This window comes from Miscanthus floridulus, chromosome 18 (assembly GCF_019320115.1).
Source record: "Miscanthus floridulus cultivar M001 chromosome 18, ASM1932011v1, whole genome shotgun sequence".
NCBI classification, from domain to species: domain Eukaryota; kingdom Viridiplantae; phylum Streptophyta; class Magnoliopsida; order Poales; family Poaceae; genus Miscanthus; species Miscanthus floridulus.
In genome coordinates, this window is record NC_089597.1 from 26,123,813 (window position 1) to 26,145,385 (window position 21,573).

At 44.2% G+C, this 21,573-nt stretch overlaps 1 long non-coding RNA gene across 1 annotated transcript; it reads right to left on the minus strand.

Moving 5' to 3' along the window:
- Positions 1 to 2,538: 2,538 nt before the first annotated feature.
- Positions 2,539 to 3,088, minus strand: LOC136520484 (uncharacterized). The gene is made up of 3 exons (XR_010775252.1): positions 2,980 to 3,088; positions 2,841 to 2,918; positions 2,539 to 2,781 (listed from the first exon to the last, which is right to left on the minus strand). It is a non-coding gene; the product is annotated as an uncharacterized lncRNA (long non-coding RNA).
- Between the last annotated feature and the right edge of the window lie 18,485 nt (positions 3,089 to 21,573).

The window sequence follows — 21,573 nt, forward strand, 5'->3', positions numbered from 1 at the left end:
TCAAGGAAGGAAGTATGAGTTTTCATTGCCGATTGTTGCTACAGCGACAAACAATCAAGCTGAATACCAAGCCTTGATAAAAGGGTTAGAATTGCTGAAGGAGATACGTGCCGATGTTGTTGAAATCTTTGGTGATTCTATGCTAGTTATAAATCAATTGGCTGGAATTTATGAATGCCGAAGTGAAGCTTTGATTTCGTATTATGAAAGATGTTTGCAATTGTTGAAAGGATTTAGAGATTTTCGTCTTGAACATATCTCTCGATTGCATAATGAGGAAGCTAATCGACTAGCTCAGCATGCTTCAGGGTATCAGCCTATTCAGGAAGTGCTAACATCGGCAGTTGATACCGATGACTGGAGGAAAGAGATTGTCGATTATTTAAAGGATCCATATAGAAAGGTTGAGAGACGTATAAGGTTCCAAGCTACCAAATATGTGCTCCTCGATGATGAATTATATTATCGAACTATAGATGGAGTTTTACTTAGATGTGTTAGCAATGATGAATCGAAAAGCTTGATGGGTGAAATTCATGAAGGAGTATGTGGGGCACATCAATCGGCTTTCAAGATGAAATGGATGATCAGAAGGAATGGGTACTATTGGCTGACTATTCTTGAAGATTGTTTTAAATATTTTAAGGGATGCCAGGGGTATCAAAAGTTTGGTAATATTCAAAGAGCGCCTGCATCGGCTATGAATCCTATAATCAAACCATGGCCGTTCCGGGGATGGGCTATTGATCTCATTGGTCAGATTTATCCGCCATCGAGTAAAGGACATAAATTTATTCTGGTTGCTACCGATTATTTCACAAAGTGGGTTGAGGCAATTCCTTTAAAAAAGGTGACATCGGTCAATATGATTGATTTTGTGAAAGAGCATATTGTTTACCGATTTGGTATTCCTCAGACTATCACTACCGATCAGGGCACTATGTTTACATCAGGAGAATTTGATGAGTTTGCTGTAGGTATGGGAATTAAAATTTTAAATTCTTCTCCATATTATGCTCAAGCTAATGGTCAAGCTGAGGCTTCTAACAAAGGGATCATCAAACTCATTAAGCGCAAAATTGAAGAAAATCCTAGGAGGTGGCATACAGTATTAAATGAAGCCTTGTGGTCATATCAGATGTCATGTCATGGTGCAACCAAAGTAACGCCTTATCAGTTAGTATATGGACACGATGCAGTATTGCCTTGGGAAATTAAGGTTGGCTCTAGACGAATACGTTCTCAAAATCAGCTGACAGCCGATGATTATAATACTCTTATGAAGGATGAGTTGGAAGATGTGGCGGGTCATCGGTTAAGGGCTTTAGTTAGTATCGAAGAAAATAAGAAAAGAGTAGCTAGATGGTATGACAAGAAGGTGAAAGTAAAAGAGTTTGCCGATGGAGATCTGGTCTGGAAATTGATTTTACCGATTGGGACTAAAAGTTCAAAGTTTGGAAAGTGGTCTCCTAATTGGGAAGGTCCATATCGGATAAATCAGTCTGTTCCTGGTAATGCATATATTTTAGAAACCCTCGAAGGGGTTGTGTTTCCCAGAGCGTTAAATGGAAAATATTTAAAGAAATATTACCCTAGTATCTGGATAGATGCATAAGAGTATAAGTGCCGATAACAGTACTATCGGCTAGAATTATGCAAGGATGTCAATGTCTCATAAAGTGCCGATACAATAAATAAGATTACACGTTCAACAAGGATTGGATAGCTAATATCGCACGCAGGCGAATCTGGTCGGCTTCCTCCATTTCTTTGATATCGTCATTGGCAGCACCCTCCACAGGCTTGAGTTTTTTCTTCATGGCTAAAGCTTTGCGAGCTTGGATATCTCTTTCTTGCTGAAGGGCTTTGACGGCATTGGGTAGCTGGCTTTCTTCTTGTTGAGCATGAGTTAATGCTGCATCGATTTCTTTCAATTCAGCCAATAGAGCTATCTTCCTTGCTGATAGATCCAAGATTTTCTGCTTAAGTGCAGCACCCGAAGTCTGCAAGTTGACGATGCCCTTGTGCTTCTCATCAGCGATTTGTTTCAGTTGTAGCATCTCTTCTTTGAGTTGAGCTTGAGCTGCTCTATCGGCAATGCGCTGAGCAGCCCGTTGATATTGCAGTTGGCGGCTTTCTAAGTGAGCTGCTGGGAAGAGTACTTCTTCAACATCGGCAGGGACCTGGCCACGAATTGTTTTGAAAATTGCCTTTGCGGGGTCCGAGTCATCTACCAGTTGGGCGGTACCTTGCTGTAGCAAGTTCAGGAGGGTTTCCAACTTGGATTTAGTCTCTGCCGATATTGTTCCCAGTGCAAGGGAAGAACTTGTCTCCTCTCCATCGTCGTCAGAAATGTCAATGGCAAAGGAAAATAGGCTGTTCGGGGAATCTTGTTCCTGAGAGAGAGAAAAGGAGATCAGTTAGGGGTAAGTATGAGTATTGTAAAATCAGCTAGGTTGATCGGTTTACCTGTTTCAAGGCAATTTCTTATGCTTGACTGGAGGAAGCAACCTGGAGTATGTCGTGTGGGGGATCGGCTGAGCTTGCCGATGGGATATCCTCTGTGACTTCATCGGTGGTGGGCTCTTGAGGTATGATGACCGATGACATTGGGGCAGATGTAGGGATCGGCATAGACCTTTGTCGTTTTGGCTGTGCTTTAGTATCTGTTAAAGCTTTGCGCTTTGCTTGGGCATCGGCAATGATTGGCTGGGGGGCATCGACACTTGTTGGTTGTGAAGCTTGGACATCTGGTACGTTTGCCGATGTACCCAATTGTTGCTGCAAAACAAGTGTAAGATATGATATTTAACAGATAAAATGTAAAGTCAAGAAGCTACCTCTGAAGGTTCATCGAAAGAAGTGGTGCTTGATATCGGCGGAATTGCCGATGACGATCCAGTAGCAGCTCTTACCCCCTGATGATTAAGGTTAATACAGTTTGTGATCGGCATAAGTGAAAATAAACAAGGTTGTTACCTTAAATGCTTTGACCAAGGTTGTAGCAGCGGCCGATGGAGTAGCCCTGGATGTAGCCAATTTGGACTTAGAAGTGATGGTCTTGGTACGAATCTTCTGGTGGGTCAAAGCAGCTAAGGTGGGAGCATTGTAGCCGATCGGCGATGTTGGGGAAACAGGCCGGAGATTGAAGGGTTTCCCACTTTTGCTCACCGATGGTGCTGGGTTGTTAACCTGTTACAAGAGAATCAGTTACTGATATATGAAGGGAAAAGCAGAAGGGAGTTAAAGGAAACTTACCGCGTTGTCAGGGATGGCATATTCAGGGTCGATCATGTGCCGATATGTGTGAGCAGAAGTTGCGAACAGTTGTTCTTTCCACTCTCGCCACCATTGCTTATATGACTCGGTGATGAAAGATATTGGTGTCCAGGTGGATATATCAACATCTGTAGTATCGGCATCGGGGGAGAGTTGTACTACCTTGTTCCAATCTGTTCCGCAGGTGATTGTTTCCCTGGGTTTGATCACATCGGCAAAGCAGAGTTTGATTGGCAGTTGCCCAAAAGCCAATTGGCGGGATACTACCGATGGGTTGTAAAATTCATATGTAATGTTGGTGTTTTTCCCGCTGCCGAATGTGTTTACTGGAATTGCCCTAGGAGTGATGATAGCCATCATGAGCTCATTATCTTGATTCAGAGTGTCATCGGCAAAGTTGAAAAGAAGGGGAATCTGTTTTCTTCGTCAATATAAGGCACCCAGGCCCTATGATCACGAGAAAGACCATTGTAGAAGCTTTGAAAGAATCTGCCGATTTGGTCTTCGTTGGCTTCTGTTCCAGGAAGGACAATTATGGCTTCACCAAAATTGAGGGGTGAGCGTGTTGCCGATTCATCATCCCCAAGCACATAGTCTTCAGCAATTTCTCGTGGGAATTGTTGAGCAAAAAAGTCCCATTGCAAACGTTTGTGCATATGGGCATTCAGCCACATGTTGATAAACCACCACGGGCCTCCCAGGTTGCCGATGGGTTCGCCAAGCAAAAGTTTCTGAGACACTTGATGAAGAAGATGATAAGTGGAGCTCAGAAGGTATCGGCCAAGAGGAAACCTTACGCCATTAGCCAAAAGTTCAGCTGCAGGGAGGAAGGCGTTGGTTGGTCCTACTGATCGACCACAGAAGATAAATTTTTCTAACCACATATTCAGGAATGTGGCATGTTCCCTCTGGCTAAGTGTCCCGGTTTTCTGGTATTCTTGAATATATCCTGTCCAACCGCCGATGTTGCGGGTATTCACCCTATATTCAGACTTTCTACCATAGATGGAGCCTTCATCGGCAGTTGAGATGTCCAAGCTAGTAAGCATGTGGATATCGGCAAGGGTAGGAGTAGCTGGGCCATGTCCAAACATAAAAGTATTGGTCGTGTAATATATATATCAATCAATATCAAAACCAATTTTTACTCCTATTTGCATCTACTTACTTTTCGGCGACTTCGTCGATTTGCATATTTTTCCTTTTTTACGAGTTCTCATTGATTCGGCGAGCTGCATCGTTTCAGTGCGATCTTCGGCGATTCTCGAGTTCCGCGTGAGCACCTCTTGGCCGTGACTTCCGGGCGTATCGCTGTTGTCAGGACCAAAGTGTTCGTATCTTCATCCTTGTCGATTAGCAGGTCAAATCGACTGGCACGCTTTGGATATCGATTCGGGTATTAGCCCTTTGTGTTTGCAGATCCACTTTTGCATCAACAGGGCTCTTCCTACAACTTCGCCGAGACCCCCACGGCCTGAACTCGCACTTGTGGGCTTGGCAAATACGATAAAAACTCCTCACTCAAACACGAAAATGAAAAAAGCCCCTGGAGGAATAAATCCACTCCTCCAGGGCCTCGGGGGCTACACCCAGCGGGTGCGCCCACGCGCACCCACCGAAACCTCAAGAAACAAAACACAATCCCTACGGGAGTGACTATAAATCAAGTCCTGATAAACCCTTAGGGAGAATGCACTCACCCTCCCTGAGGCTCAGGGGCTACTGTCGGGTACCATAAAACGGGGTACCCCGAGCGTACACCAAAAGAGGCACTAAAATCCCATCAATGGCAAAGTTAGAGGGAAAGCCATGGGCTCATAACCAGCCCCGTCCGAGCCCACCCAGCTCTCTACATCGCCTTAGGCCTCTCACGGGAGGTCTCGGCAACGAGACGCAATCTCTGTCTCGCGTGAGACCTCTTGTGGAAGGCCTCGGCAAGGAGACCAATCTCTGTCTCATGCGAGGCCTTATTCTCCGTCTTGCTGAGGCCTTATTCTCCATCTCGCACGAGGCCAGCTTATCCATAGCCCATCGCCCCCGCCTCGGCCGGTCTTCCTGACAGCACATCATGTCCCATTAATACGTCAGCCACTCCCGCAATCTCAGCCGGACAACGGCTCGACACCGCGGAATGGCCGACGGGACATGAGGTCGCATCGGTGCCATACCGGCTGAGACAGGGCACGGCGGGGATTACCGGTCACTGTATTCTGACGCTGTGCCCATGATCAGCGCCCGCACTACACTATGCCCCGTGATCCCCACCTCGAAAATAACACGACATGGATAGCCTGGCCCGGGCCATCACCGCCTCTGAGCCAGCGCACCAGATCAACCGCTCTCTCAGGACCTCAGCACTATGCACCAAGGTCTCGGCTATCTCGAGATTCATGTCTGCCGAGACCCCCCACTATGGTGCAGCCTCAGCACCGACCGAGCCTCGGCCTCATGCACAGTCAGTCCACAGCGACTCGCACGCTGACCGCCACACCCACTCCAAGGCAGCCCTGGAGCTCCCATGACGCACAGGATCAGATGTGACTAGCACGTCGCCCCAGTGCTCCAAGGATGGACCACTCCGACGACTACGCCGCCATAGGGCTCGGACGCGCCACCTCTGTTTGCACGACGCCGTATAGTTAGCACATGTATTGTCCTTGTCCTCCCTTCAACTATAAAAGGAGAGGACTTGGGCCATTTAGGGGGCACACACGAAGAACAACACCCTGTAACACACACATTTCCCTGCCGCCTGAGAGCAACATCTCAAGCAGCCCACATCACACCTTGCCGAGACCTGGGACTGGCTCCCTCTCTCACCTAGCTTGTATCCCCCTACTACAAGCATTTCGGTGCAAGGAATACAAGATCGATTCCCCAGACTGGACGTACGGCTCGAATTGCCCAAACCAGTATAATCCTTGTATCTCTTTACATCACCATCTGGAATTGGGAACATGTAGGATAAATTCACTAGTTGGTTGAGGACCTCCCAGTCTGAAACACCGACAGTATTGGTCCTTAAATGACACAGACAGAGTAACTATGTCCAAACCTACACAAGACTCCGCCCGGTCTTAATTCATTATTAACATGGTTCTTTTCTACGATAGCAAATATAGCAAATCGTGACCCATGTCATCCTAAAGCTCACAGGTGACAGGAAATCACCCGACTTCTACCGCACTAAGCATGGCTAAGCATTTAACTCGTTCCTGAAAATAAATAGGATTCAAGTGCGATATCTGGACAATGATAGATATATAATGCAACAATTGGTTCCAATCAATTCCTAAACTTAATGCATCATCAACAATAAAAGATACTCAAGATATTTGTAAAAATATGGGAGACTTAGATTGCTCTGGGGCTTGCCTTTCAGGAAAGAGGATGGGCGGTGGTTAGGGCACTCGGGCAACTCCTCCTTGGCGGCTGCTTCGTCGGTTGCCTGAACCTTGGGCTCCTCCTCCTGGCTCGCTCCCTCGAACTCTAGAAGTGTCACTCCCTCCAGCACACCTATTACATGTATACGCAAGATAAATATCATGGATGCATATGAATGAAGTTAGGGATGCTCAGGGAATGCACATGCTTACTGAAGTCCGCATATTCTAACTTAAGCTCTATTCAAATCACTTTAACTTACCAAGTTTATACAACCTAATGTACAATTGCTCATCTTCAGTTAAGGACCTAGCACTTGCACCCAAGCATGTTCTCAAGTTAGGCTAGCACCTAAACAATCAACAAGAACATTGCAACAAAGCATAGACACAAACATTCGTATTTCAGCAAAATAGGGACTATACAGCGGTACGGTAAACTAATCATAACTAGAGATCTACAAATCGAAATGATAGACAATAAGATAATTTGGAAAGCTTATGAAATTGCCTACAATTAATTTTCAGACCACAAGGCATGATTCCAACCTTTACCAGGTCGAATTTACATAACCACATAATCAGGTCCAAACAAGACAAAGAGCAAGCAAAACTATAATCCAACTTTGAACGACTATAACTCCTAAACTATTAGGCTAAATACCACCAAATTTTAACAGGAGCTAGATACATAAGTTATCTACAACTTTTGTATTCACCACTTTCCTAGAAAACCAAATTATCATGGTGAACTTTGCAAAGTTCCCAGAACTGTCCAGAAAGACATAGTGCAAGAAAATAATTATTAACTTATGTTGCAAACATATAAATGGACAAAAAAAACTTTACTAACTCATCACACATATCAAAAGAACACCAGAAAGTAATGTGTTCATCACCAATTCATTTCTTTTAATGATTTCCTTAATTTATCTAATTATTTAAGAGGAATAATAAACATATATGAAAACTACCCCATTTAATCTACAAAAATTACAATAGGTACTACATGCTCCAAGTAGACTACTGTAAACATTTCACATCATTTGAATAAGTATAACATCCTACACAAAAATGACAAGGCATAAAGGCTTAAAATAACATAAATAGGAAACCCTAGTGAAAAGTGTCAGGCAATAGATTTTATATTTTTCTTAGCATCCTTAAGGTACTAGGACAACCTCCAATAAATTTCATGAGCATTGGATTCATAGATAAATTATAAAAATTCACACAAGGATCGCCTATTTATAAAAGGAAAATCTATAACTAAAAAACTATTCATGCAATGACTCTCAAATTTTTACCAGAGCTTATACTCATTAAGAAAAGCTCACCACATAAATTTCATAATTTTTGGAGCACAGAAACTCTAGATATAAATTAAACAAGTTTGCATTCATTTAAAAACACATTTTAAGTTTTAATTTAATTCTTCCAGAAACTCTACTACAAGTGCTAATATTATATTTTTCCTAAATACTACACTTCACCAAGATCCTAACAAAATTGGAACCACCCAATTTGGATTCACTCAACTAGAGATATAAATTTTTACAAAACAGCATTCAAATCTAAAATATTTGAACTATCTTTATAACCCTAAGTCACTGACAACCGGGGTCCACCAGTCAGCCGGGTCCACGCGTCATAGACACAAAAACAGAGGTGCACCGGAGACCACTTGTCGCCGGCCATGGCGGTACGACGGTGCAGCACGATGGTGCGTCGGCCGGCTCCGGCCACAGCGGATCTAGGTGAGAGGCTCTGTAGCACCATGGTGACTAGGTGAAATGATTAGTGCTAGCCTAGGGTTAGGGGATGCTCACAGGACACCTGGCCACGGAGAGGTCCGCGTGGCTGTGAGCGCGTGACGGCTCTGTCCATTGTTTTTGACACCGGTGAGGTCACGGCTCGCCGTGAGGTCAGCACTTAAGCTAAAGGACACCCTAAGCTAGTACTATCATGAAGAAGGAAAGGGAATGGGTGAAGGCATAGAGCGACAGTGAACTCGTTGTGACGGCGGTCAAGGAGGCAGTGAACTCCGGCGAGGGAAAAAATCGCGAAATCCACCCTCACCGTAGCTCGTTTGGTCCAGATAACATGTTGAGCAGATAGGGAGGAAGACAACGGAGCTCAGGGCTAGCTGGAGGCAGCAATTGTGCGGTGGCAAGGGAGCTAGGCGACAGCAATGCGCTTAGCAGCAATGGCGGAGGCGCGGCGCTCTGCTTTTGGCGAACTGGCGAGGCGAGGAGGCACGGATGAAGTGAGTAAGCGAGCCAACGGGCTCGTGGCATCTTTGTGGTAGCAATAGCCTGACCGGTGGGGGCAGCACTGATGTACGGCCACCACTTGGCGAGCTCGGCCTAACGCCGGTCAGCCACTGTGTCAGACTGAATTTTCGATTCGGTGCTCAACAGTGCCGACTGACAAGGCAAGTTCATCGCTCCATATCTGCTAAACCGTGATGATCTAGCTCATGGCATAGTTGACAAAGTTGGAGATCTAAATGAGGAGTACAAGTTTTACAATTGGGGCTTGAGCTGGTTCGGCTTGGCTTGGGAGATACAAGGCTCCAAACATCGACACATGAAACTAAAAATTAGTTCCAAGACTTAGAAAAATTCTAAGTCTCCAACTAGCCCCCAAAACTGACTTGTGGGCCATTTTTGAGCATGTTCTGTACATTTTCATGATATGGTCATAAAATAACTTTTGTTCCTTATAAAATTTCCTACAACTTTGCTTAAGGGTCCACATCCATGCAAACACTCTAAGCTGCACTTTTTAAACAATCAAACAAAAGAGTCCTAGGGGTCAACACAAGCCAAACCATTACTTGGAAGCATAATTAGGCAATATGGTCAACATGAACATTGTTCCTAATGGCATTCTAAGTGTAGCTAAGTTGTTTAAGAGGATAATTAGCCACACCACACATTGATCACACAAAAATCAAGCATCACATGTATTGAAACAAGGAAGAACAAGTGAAATGTTACTTTTGTTTCAAAGCCATGCTTCATATGTTTCATGAGTTTGTTGCATAGTACTAACTAACCATGTTACTAAAGTATGTGACATGTTTCAAGAGTGAGTTGCACATGTTGCACTTGAGTGTTGCACACTATTCAATTCATAAAACAAACACACATGGAATAGAACAATATGTTGCAATGTTTCAAAAGCATGTTTCAACAATCCAAGCTCATGAATGGATGAATGGTGCTCATGTTTATGAAATGCCAGTGCAAATGTGGAAGCCAAACACCTAGGGTGTTACATGGCGGGAGTTTACCATTGCTTTCCATTAGTACTATATTCCTACTGGTTTGCTGAACAGGAAGTTGTCTGAATTTCTAGAGCTGAAGCAAGGAAACATGACTGTGATGGAATATGTGAACAAGTTCAACCACCTTGCATAGTATGCTGGGACTCATGTAGATACTGATGAGAAGAAGATGGACCGTTTCAATCATGGTCTCTCTTGCATCTTGCAAGAGAAGCTATATATAGGGGGCTATCATACCTTTGGTGCTTTGATAAATGTTGTCATTGCTATGGAGGGACTTCAGTGTGACTCTCAGGCTAAGTGGAAGCATAAGAGGGTGATCGCTGGGTCTTCTAGTCACCCATAGTTGCAGAAGGTACAGGTTGTGAGGAGGGTGTCCTATCACTCTCTAGGTGGATAGTTGTCTCGTTAGACTCAGGCAGACTTACCAGCCACCTCCCACTCAGTACCGTACACCTACTCAGTAGGTGCAGTAGCCTCAGGGACAACAGGTTCTGCCTCATCAGGGATAGAGGAATATGTTGGGTGCTTGTTTTAAGTGTGGCAAGGAGGGCCACTATGCTCATGAGTGCCCCCAGAACCAGCTTACTCAGTCTTCTCAGCCTTCAGCCAACTCTCATTTGGTCAAGAGCACTATCATTAGGAAGAAGGTGCCCGTGAGCCGCTCGGGATAGGTTAACTTCACTGAGGCTGAGGAGATCTCGCAGGGAGAGCCTGTGATGGCTGGTATGTTCACTATTGATTCCCATCCAGCATATGTGTTATTTGATTCTGGTGCATCACATTCATTCATGACTATGTGGTTTGCACAAAGGCATAATATATCTACTATGGTATTCCTACTAACTATAGAATCAGAACCCTAGGTGCACAGTTGTGCATTAAAACTTGGACGAACACAGTCAGTTTAGTACTAGCCACTCATTCTTATCATCTCTAGTTCATAGTGCTGCCTAGGCAAGGCATAGATGCAATTCTGAGAATGAACTAGTTGAAAAATTATGGGGTAGTCTTGAACCTTAGGCAGAGAATTGTGGAGTGAAAGCTTCCTTCTTCTAAGGATAGAATGTCTCTCCTTATGCCTTCAATTTTCGCCCTACCAGTTATTGCACATACTGAAGCTTCTCCTGATCTTGCTTCTATTCCTATGGTTTGTGAGTTTTTGGATGTCTTTCCTGAAGATCTACCAGGGTTACTACCAGATAGGGATGTGGAGTTTCCATTGAGTTAGAACCTGGAACTACTCCTATTTCGCGGCGTCCTTACCGCATGGCTCCAAAACAATTGGCTGAGATGAAGAAATAGTTAGAGGAATTATTGGAGAAGGGATTCATACGTCCTAGTTCTTCACCATAGGGTTGTCCAGCTATTTTTGTGAAGAAGGATGACACTTTTTAGATGTGTGTGGATTATCATCCTCTCAATGCGGTAACCATTAAGAACAAGTATCCCTTACCTCATATTGATACTTTGTTCGATCAGTTGGCTGGTGCAAAAGTGTTCTAAAAGATTGATCTTCGTTCAGGGTATCACCAAATTAAGATTCAGCCACAAGATATACCAAAGATAGCTTTCTCTACTAGGTATGGGCTCTATGAATACCTAGTCATGTCTTTTGGTCTCACCAATGCTACTACATTCTTCATGTATCTTATGAATTCAGTCTTCATGCTAGAGTTAGACAAGTTTGTAGTGGTGTTCATTGATGACATATTGATATATTCTAAGAACAATGAAGAGCATGCACAACATATTTGCATAGTCCTGACTCGATTGCGGGAACACAAGTTGTATGCTAAATTCAGCAAGTGCGAGTTTTGGTTGGATCGAGTACAGTTCTTGGGATATGTCCTAACACCTGAAGGCATCTTTGTGGATCCTGGAAAGGTGTAGGATGTGTTAAATTGGAAATCTCCAAAGTCAGCGCATCAAATTCGTCAGTTCCTTGGTCTTGCTGGTTATTATCGGTGCTTCATCCCTGAGTTTTCTAAAGTAGCTCAACTAATGACCAAGTTGCTCCAAAAGGATGTCAATTTTGTATAGAGTCTAGCTTGTGAAGAAGCTTTCCAAGCCCTGAAGAAGTTTTTTACCTCTGCTCCTATTCTTGCCCAATCAGATATTAATAGTCCATTTGATGTGTATTGTGATTCCTTGAGGACTGGACTAGGATGTGTGCTCATGCAAGACTAACATGTGATCGCTTATGCTTCATGTCAGTAGAAAAAGCATGAGTTGCTTTATCCCACCCATGATTTAGAGCTGGCTGTAGTTGTGCACGCTCTAAAAATTTAGAGACATTACCTGTTGGGAAATAAAGTGCATATCTACACGGATCATAAGAGTCTCAAATATATTTTCACTCAATCCGAGCTGAACATGAGACAATGGAGGTGGCTTGAGTTAATCAAAGGTTATAACTTAGCAGTTCATTATCACCCTAGAAAAGATAATATGGTAGCTGATGCCTTAAGTCAGAAGTCGCATCAGGTTGATGAAGAATCTTTGACCCTCACCCATTCTGAGGTGTTAGCCCATATTGCTCTAGTCTCGGATCTACTTGAGCAAATTATTATAGAGTAAAGACAAGATGCTTTAGGAATTCCGCATATCAAGAAGCTAATCGCCAAAGGGCATGGTACTTGTCGGTGTTTCGTACAAGCACCGGCAAGTAAATTTATAGTAATGCGCGTTAGGCTCGGATGGTGCGCTAAAGGACACAAGATTTATACTGGTTCGGGCCAAAAGTCCCTACGTTCAGTTTGTTGCCGCTCGTGTTATTAGCACCGTGAACGGTTTGTAGTAAGGGGTACAAACGATCGAGAGAGGGACTGGTCCCAAGTCTCTGATGGAAGGGTTGAAGGGATGTCAAGAGGTTCGAAACAACTTGACTGTGTGTATCTGTGTGTCGTATTGTCCGGTCTCCAGCGTCCGTCCTCAGGATGGAGGAAGCGCATCCCCTTTTATAGAGGAAGGGGGTGGCTTTTACAAGGGCGAGGTTTTAGGATGTATACTCTCCTTAGTCTTGTGGCTCACGTCTACCCAATCCTCCTCCTTCATTCTGATGAGTGCGAAGGAAGATAGGCGCCTACAATATTGTTGATGTCTCTGTAGAATGTTAGGTTGATTACAGAATGCTGCCCTATGCAGGGTGTGGGCTGTAGTACAATGGTTTTGACTTATTGGCCTCTCCCAGCCTTGCTCCACACGCCTTCTGGTTCCTGTGAGTCTTCATCGGAGGGACGAGGGGTTGGGGTCCGGAGCGACGATGTGGTCAAGGCCTTCTGACTTGGCGGACCTGAGGGGTCAGGAAGCAGGTGCCGCTCCCTTGGGTCCATAGCATGGTGATGGAATGTCCATCGTGCGTGGAGATATTAAGTCCCTTTCTGGAGCATAGCGGTTGTCGTATATCTTCGTCGGGTTGTGTGTCCCAGGGCTGAAGGCGGCACCTACAACCCTACAGGGCGAGGAGCACGCACCTGTACAACCTTTCGGGCTCTGCGGTGCCCAGAAGGGTCTAAAGCACCTGTCCTATCATCCCCTGGTAGTACTTTTCCTGTCAGGGCGCAGGGTATGGTCCTTGGAGCCATGGTTGACCTGAACGTCTTATCTTGCCCTGTATTTATCATCTTGAGGGAATGGGGAGAAGTTGTCAGGGAGGATGAATCCAATCTTTAGATATGGACCAAGGTGAGACTTGTTCCTTGCCATTGGGCAAAATAGAGACCAATTCCTATCTCTCAGGTGAGACCGACCTCGCCCCTCTAGGGTTGGGCAAGGTGGAATCTATCCCTCAGCCCTCGGGCGAGACAGAGTTATCTCCCAAAGGTGTCGGGCGAGGCGGAACCAAACACCTGTCACCCGAACAAGGGATGAAACGGCGCCCTTATGCGTCTAGAAGTTTTTCATGTTTGGTGGTTATTGGTTCCACCTTCTGGGGTACCCTGGTATTAGGTCCCCGACAGTAGCCCCCAAGCCTCTAGGTGATTCGAGTAGAACCGCCTGGAGGGTGTTTTTTGACTTCATCAAAGTTACTTTGCCAGAGGGTGCGCGCGAGCGCACCCGATGGGTGTTGTAACACCCCAGGTGTTTAGCTTCCACATTTGCACTGCATTTCATGAACATGAGCATCATGCATCCATTCGTGAACTTATATCACATGAAACATGATTTCGAAACATTGCAACATGTTGTATATTTCATGTGTGTTGTTTCTTTTATGAAATGTAAACTGTGCAACACTTAAGTGCAACATGTGCCACTCCCTTAGTGAAACAAGGTTAGTTAGTACTATGCAACACACTCATGAAACATGTGAAACATGGCCTTGAAACAAAGGTAACATTTCACTTGTTCTTCAATGTTTCAATGCCTATGATGCCTGATTCTTGTGTGACCAATGTATGGTGTGGCCAATTATTCTCCTAAGAACCTTAGTTATACATAGGATGTCATTTGGAACATTGTTCATGTTGATCATTTTGCCTAATTAGGTTTCCAAGTCATGGTTGACCAATTTGGACCCCTAGAGCTCCTGTGTTTGACTATTTAAAAAGTGTAGCTTATGATGTTTGCATGGCTGAGCAACCTAATATAAAGTTGTAGCAAATTTAATAAGGAACAAACTTTGTTTAGAAGCCAAGTCATGAAAAAGTGCACAACATGCTCTAAAAGGGCCCACAAGTCAGCATTGAAGGTGGACTCAACACTTGAAAAATTTTCTAAGTCCTAATACATTTTTAGTTTGTTTGAGCCAACTTTGGCATGATTTTACTCTCCATCCTTTGCGAATTAGACTTTGGTCTCTAAATGAGTTTTGTAGCTGGAACATAGGGCTTCAACTTTTGCTTAGGTAGTTTGTGCTAATGATCAAAGGATTCGGAAGTCCATCGACTCCAAATGGCGCTGTTAGTCGGCTTCATCAGGCCTGAAGGCCATTCTGACCAAACCGATCATGGCCGACCATGGCCAGGAGGTTGCCGCCGCGTGGCCACCACGCGCTCGACTTGGCCTAACTGTGCCGCGCGCTGGCCAGCTTGAAATGGACGATGCCCTACTGCCTCTCCACTCGCCTGCACGCGCTCTGCCTCCTCCGTTGCTTCCTCTGCTCGCCCGAAGCACCGCAGCAGCTCCGCCTTTGCTCCGCCGTGCTCGCGCCTGCTCGCCGTGGCACCGTAGCTAGCCAGCTCCCGCCAACAAGTCCATCATAGCTTCCTCTAGCTCATACACCTTGCTGTTGTGCCGGAGAACCTAAGGTACTGGTCGCATTTGGCTAATCCGCTGCCACCGCCATGAACGCAACCTCGCCGGAGTTATGCTCATCGTGGTCGACCGCCATTGGAGCCCTCTCATCCTCTTTTCTTCCTCCCCTTAGCTTCCCCGTGAGTCCTAGAAGCTCACACCGTGCTTGGCCGCACCCTACATGGCCAGACTTCGCCGCGCGCCGTCGTGCGCCATGGCCGAGCCGCCGTGCTCCAAGGCTAGGGTACCTAGAGTCCGCTAGAGCTTAGGGTTAGTAGGTCATTGGACGCGGTAGGTCATGGCGAGCATGGAGGTACCCTCCGCGTCGCCCGTAGAGCCGTCGCTGGTGAGCTACGCCATCTTCCGCGCCGTCGCAGCCATGTCCTCTGTTTTCATCTCGCTGACGGGTGGGGTCGGCTGACACTGGGACCCACACGGCAGTGGCTGTGCATTCCTAGGGCTAGTTCAAAAATGCAGTTTTGAATGCTGATTTGTGATTTTTGTAACTCCAAATTGGTAGATCCAAATTGAGTACTTCTAATTTTTTTAGACTCACAATTAGGTCTAGTATTTAAGAAAAATATGTCTTCAGCACTTTATGTAGAAATTTTGGATGAATTAAATAGGAACTTGAAAAGTGTTTTTTAATGCATGCAAACTTGTTTAAATCATATCTTGAGTTTTTGTGATCCAAAAATTGTGAAATTTTGTGGGTAAGCTAGTATTGCTTAGTAGAAGCTCTGGTTAAAATTTGAGAGATATTGCATGTGTAGTTTTTGAGCTATAGATTTTCCTTTTATCATGGGAAGATACTTGTGTGAATTTTTGTAAATTATCTATGAATCCTATGGCCATGAAACTTGGTAGGTAGTATCTTAGTACCTTAAGGATGCTAGGAAAAATATGAAATCTGTTGCTTGACACTTTTCACTAAGGTTTCCTAATTATGCCATTTTGAGCCATTCTGCCTTACCATTTTTGTGTAGGCTGTTGTACTTACTAAAATGGTGTGAAATTTTTATGGTAGTCTACTTAGGGCATGTAGTGTCTACTGTAATTGTTGTAGATTTAATGGCGTAGTTTTCATATATGTTTACTATTTCCTCTAATTAATTAAATAAATTAAGAAAGGTATTAGAGGAAATGTTTTGGGAATGAACACCCTACTTTCTGGTGTTCTTGTAATATGTGTGACATGTGAGTAGATTTAGTTTTGTCCAATTATATGTTTACATCATGAGTTACTAATTATTTCGTTTGCATTATGTCCCTCTGGACAGATCTGGGGACTTTAGAAAGCTCCCCATGATATTTTGGTTTTCTGTGATTGTGATGAATACAAGAGTTGTAGATAATTTATGTATCTAGCTCCTGTCAAAATTTCAGGGCATTTGGCCTAGTAGTTTAGAAACTACAGCTGTTTAAAGTTAGGTTCCAGTTTTGCTTACTCTCTGCCTTGTAAGGACAGAGTTCTGTTGATTTATGAATTCGACTTGGTAAAGTGTTGAATCATGCTTTGAGATCTGAAAATGAATTGTAGACAATTTCATAAGCTTTCCATATTGTCTTGTTGCATGTCATTTGGAATTATAAATCTCCAGTTATGGCTAGTTTACTGCACCGCTACATAGTATTCATTTTGCTGAAATACAAATGCTTGAGTGTATGTGGTTGCAAGGTTCTCGTTGATTGTTTAGGGGTTAGCCTAACTTGAGAATATGCTTAGGTGCAGGTGCTAGGTCATTAACTGAAGATGAGCAATTATACATTAGGTTGTATAAACTTGGTAAGTAAAGTGATTTGAATAGGGCTTAAATTGGAATATGCCAACTACAGCGAATATGCGCATTCCCCGAGCATCCCTGACATTCATTCATGTGCATCCATGATATTTATCTTGCGTATTCATGTAATAGGTGTGCCGGAGGGAGTGACGTTGCTAGAGTTCGAGGGAGCCAACCAGGAGGAGGAGCCCGAGGTACAGGAAGCCGACGAAGCAGTCGCCGCGGAGGAATTGCCCGAGTGCCCTGACCACCAGCCTTCCTCGTTCCTGAAAGGCAAGCCCCAGAGCATATTAAGCCTCCCATGTTTTTACAAATACATTGAGTATCTTTTATTGTTGATGATGCATTAAGTATAGGAATTGGTTGGAACCAATTGCTGCATTATATATCCTTCCTTGTCCAGATATCGCACTGGAATCATATTTAAGTTCAGGAACGGGTTAAATGCTTAGCCATGCTTAGTGCGGTAGAAGTCAGGTGATTTCCTATCACCTGCGAGGTTTAGGATGAGGTGGATCATGGTTGGCTATATTTGCTATCGTGGAAAAGAACCATGTGAATAATGAATTAAGACCGGGCAGGGTCTTGTGTAGGTTTGAACATAGTGACTCCGTCTGTGTCGTTTAAGGACCGATACGCTGTACGTCCTCATGTCATGTTGAACGCAGCCTAACACTTAGCTGGCCGGATAAGTTGTTCCGACCATGAAGCCTAGTAGCTCAATTTAGGCCGGGAACGCGAGCAGTGGCGGCACTCTGGAGGTAGTAAGGATGTGCGGAGAGCCATTGGCATAAGTCCAAGGCGGGTTAGAGTCCCGAACAACCTTGGCAGAGTGGTTCTCTGAGAATGCCGATCTATTTGGACCCGCGACTCCTGAATTGTATCAAAGGTGACTTGTTGCGACCCTGACGGGGGAAGCAGGGTTTGTGTTTAGGAATACCCCTCCAGCTGGATAGGAATCGATTCGAATCGCCGTCTCTCCCGGATAGTGAGAACTTGACTGAGCAGCGGTAACGTAGATTCAATTAATTTAACGATATGGTTAAATGGATGATGATGATGATAAGGTTGCCACAATGAATACCTGATATGGTTATTAATGTCTGCACCCTAATAAAATGATTGCTTAGTATAGGTGCTAATGTAGTTGATAGGTTAATGGCTAAAAAGTCACTACTAGTTAGGATAAGAGTTGATCATACTCCTTATGCTTTTCTGCAAAAAGAAAGTGTCAGCCAGCTCCACTACATTAAGCTATGCATAATCCTTGGTGTCATTTGTTTGGTTTTCGTTGGGTAAGTCTGGCTGAGTACATTCCCGTACTTAGGGTTTATTCCCTCTTGTTGCAGATGACCTCCTATATCAGGGATTCTGCAAGTATTGTCTCCACCCGGCGGGTGATGAGGACTAGATCATGGGCATGATCTCCTTTCTCTTATCTGAATGCTTTTGCGGGCCGTGATCAGCAAACCAGTATGTGTATTTGAACTCAGTGTGTGAGTTAAACTATTTTCTTCCACATGTTTTACAAGACTTGTTTTTGTAATAATGATGACTCTGTGATGATGTAATCTATTTCCGAACGTCTGCGAAATGTTGTAACGTACGATATGTTATGTTGAATTACTGTGATCTTGGTTGTATGCAAGTTGGTTTGAAATCCTTCGAGATTTTAGTTGACTACCGGGTTTATATGGGCTCAAGTTCGAGAATTTGATCATTTCGGCGATTGTTTTTGTACTTGTGCTCTTATAAATTGGTCGGTTCTGTGACAGCTGGCATCAGAGCTAGATTCAACATTAAACATGTCTTACGGCTATTTAAAACAAAAGCTTTTGTTGTTAAAATAGTTTTCAAACTTATAGTTATATATAAGTATTCAAAAATCAAAATTTTTATGGTATACTGGTGATCACATCCCTTATAGCCTACTTAAGGACTTCTAGGTGGCTTATATATAATTAATTACTAACTTGGGGGGATTGATTGTTTCTATTTCGTCGTCCATGCGGCGTGATATTGCATGGGTGCCATTCGTTGAATAGTAATGTATGGATCAATTGTCTCTACGCTAAGGTAAGTGTGAGTTGCGAGAGCATGACCGTCCAACCGTCGGTCTAGGGGAGAGCTAGTTGTGGTTACTGGAGTATTTACATGTTGCATACATGTATATATGAAAGTACTTAATTGTGGGTACATTTGTCGGGTAGTTTGGATACCGAAGTATATATATCGGGGGATGTGTATATGGAGAGTATCTTAGTACTACTTGTGTAATTAGCATTATATCTTGTTGGGTTTGGCTGCAATGAAGTTTTTCTGCAGGTACGCTAACAACGCACCGTGTAGATCGACTAGTTACCGCTAATTGAGAGAACGTATGTATGCCACCGTATATTCCGCTAAAGCTTAAATTTCTTAGGTTTGTGAGGACGTATGGAATGAGCATGCATCATATTCACTCATGACATTCATATTGCATTACTCCCTACCTTATAATTGCTTATCCCAAGTATAAAGTGCAATCTCTCAGCATGAAGTTGAGGAGATTCGTGGTATTGCAAATTATCGTCTGCAACAGTGGGGTCAAACCGCACGCGAGAGAGATGAGTTTCATAACCAGCTGATGCACCTCACTATTGCGAGAGATGAGGCTGCACAAGAATTGAATCGTGTGACCCATCACAGAGATGCTTCTTTAGAGTTAGAAGAAGAGGAATACCTAGAAGAAGTCCAAGGTGTCTCCGATGTGGATAGTGATCACTTTGATGAGTAGTTCATTAGCAAGTCTCACTAGTTAAGCTTTTGCAGTCATACTTGTAATGTACTTTAATTCGCTCCCTTTGGGATGCGTAATGTTATGGTGAAGTTTAAAACTTGTTATGTTGGAATGCACTACGTATGGCGCTAGTAATCTACTTGATGATGTGGTGATTGGAGAATGAATTATTGCCTCTGTTTATTGTATGAAGTTTTCATTCTCGTCAGTAAATACAGTTTGGCATGATTATATTGTTCCTCTCCAATGTGCGGACATCATCAATAATTACTGGTTGCGCATTGTGCAGATGCCCCGTACTCATTCCACCAGTGCGAGTGATGATGATGATCTTCCGCCACCACCACCCACACCAACAGAACTAATAGCAGTGCTTGCGGAAGGACAGCGCACTATGGCCGAGGCCCTCCGTACGATTGCAAATCATGATGGCCGTGGTCCACACTAGGGACCAGATCCAAATCAATACAATGATTTCAAGGATTTCCTTGACACGAAACCCCCAATCTTCAAGGAGGCTGAGGAGCCTCTACAAGCTGATGAGTGGTTGAATACTCTTGAGTAGAAGTTTCGTCTGCTCTGCTTGACTGAGGTGCTAAAAACTAAGTATGCATCGCACCAACTGCATGGGCCTCCTGGCATTTGGTGGAGTCATCATCAGTCCACTATGCCTGCTAATGCCCAAATCACTTGGGATTAGTTCAAGTCTGCTTTCAGGGGAAATTACATTCCTCCTGGTCTTATGGCGATCAAACATATAGAGTTCATGAAGCTGACTCAGGGGAACAAGAGCCTGAATGAATACCTGCAAGCTTTCAACAACCTGGCAAGGTATGCTACCGAGTTTGTGGATACCGATGCCAAGAAGATTGCAAGCTTCAAGTGGGGACTTAGCCCCAAACTGATGAAGACCATGGGAAATTGCAAGTGCGCTCATTTTAATGAGTTTGTGAGTGATGCTTTATCGCAAGAGAACAACAATGCTGTGTATGCTGCTTCAAAAAGTTGTAAGAGGGCCTATGAGGTGAGCGCCTCACAATCTAAGGCTCCTGTCGCACAAAGGGCTCCATTCCGTCCTCCAGCGTCAGCCGCCAAGTTTCGCCCCCCGCAGAAGAAGAATCCCGCCAAGATTGGGTTTCGCAAGGCATTTACAGTTGCTCTTCCCAAGGGCACAACCAGTCAGGGCAGTTCTAGGGCTCCACCAAGCAACATGCCATGCTGGAACTGCAACAAGACAGGCCACTGGGCAAGGGAGTGCCCTTACCCTAAGAAGAATAATTACTAGGGTGGCCGTCAGGGACAAGTGAACCACACTAATATTACTGAGATTCCTTCAGGAGAGGTAGTGACTGCCGGTAAGTTTCTGATTGACCAACACCCTGCAGTTGTACTATTTGATTTAGGTGCTTCGCATTCCTTCATTAGTCCATCATTTGCCTCCAAGTTTATGCAGAAAACATATACTGTTGAGGGTGAGGGTTATTGTATTAGGGCTGCCAGTGGTATTATCCCAACCAAGCTAGTAGTTGGGGATGTATAATTTATGATAGAGGGGCGAAGTTATCAGGTTGATCTGGTAGTTTTACCGGGGCTAGGTATCGATGTGATATTGGGAATGAATTGGATGAGCCGTCATGGAGTGCTTATTGATACATCGACTAGGGTAGTTATGCTCAGATGGCACTCGCAGTGGTTTTATGTTAGGGATGATGTGAGTGCCACCCTACCGAAGTATACTGGATGTCTTATTGTGGATGTTCTGGAGTTGTGGGGCTGGGGCGTCCAGTCCAAAGACAAGAAACACATTTCCGACCTTCT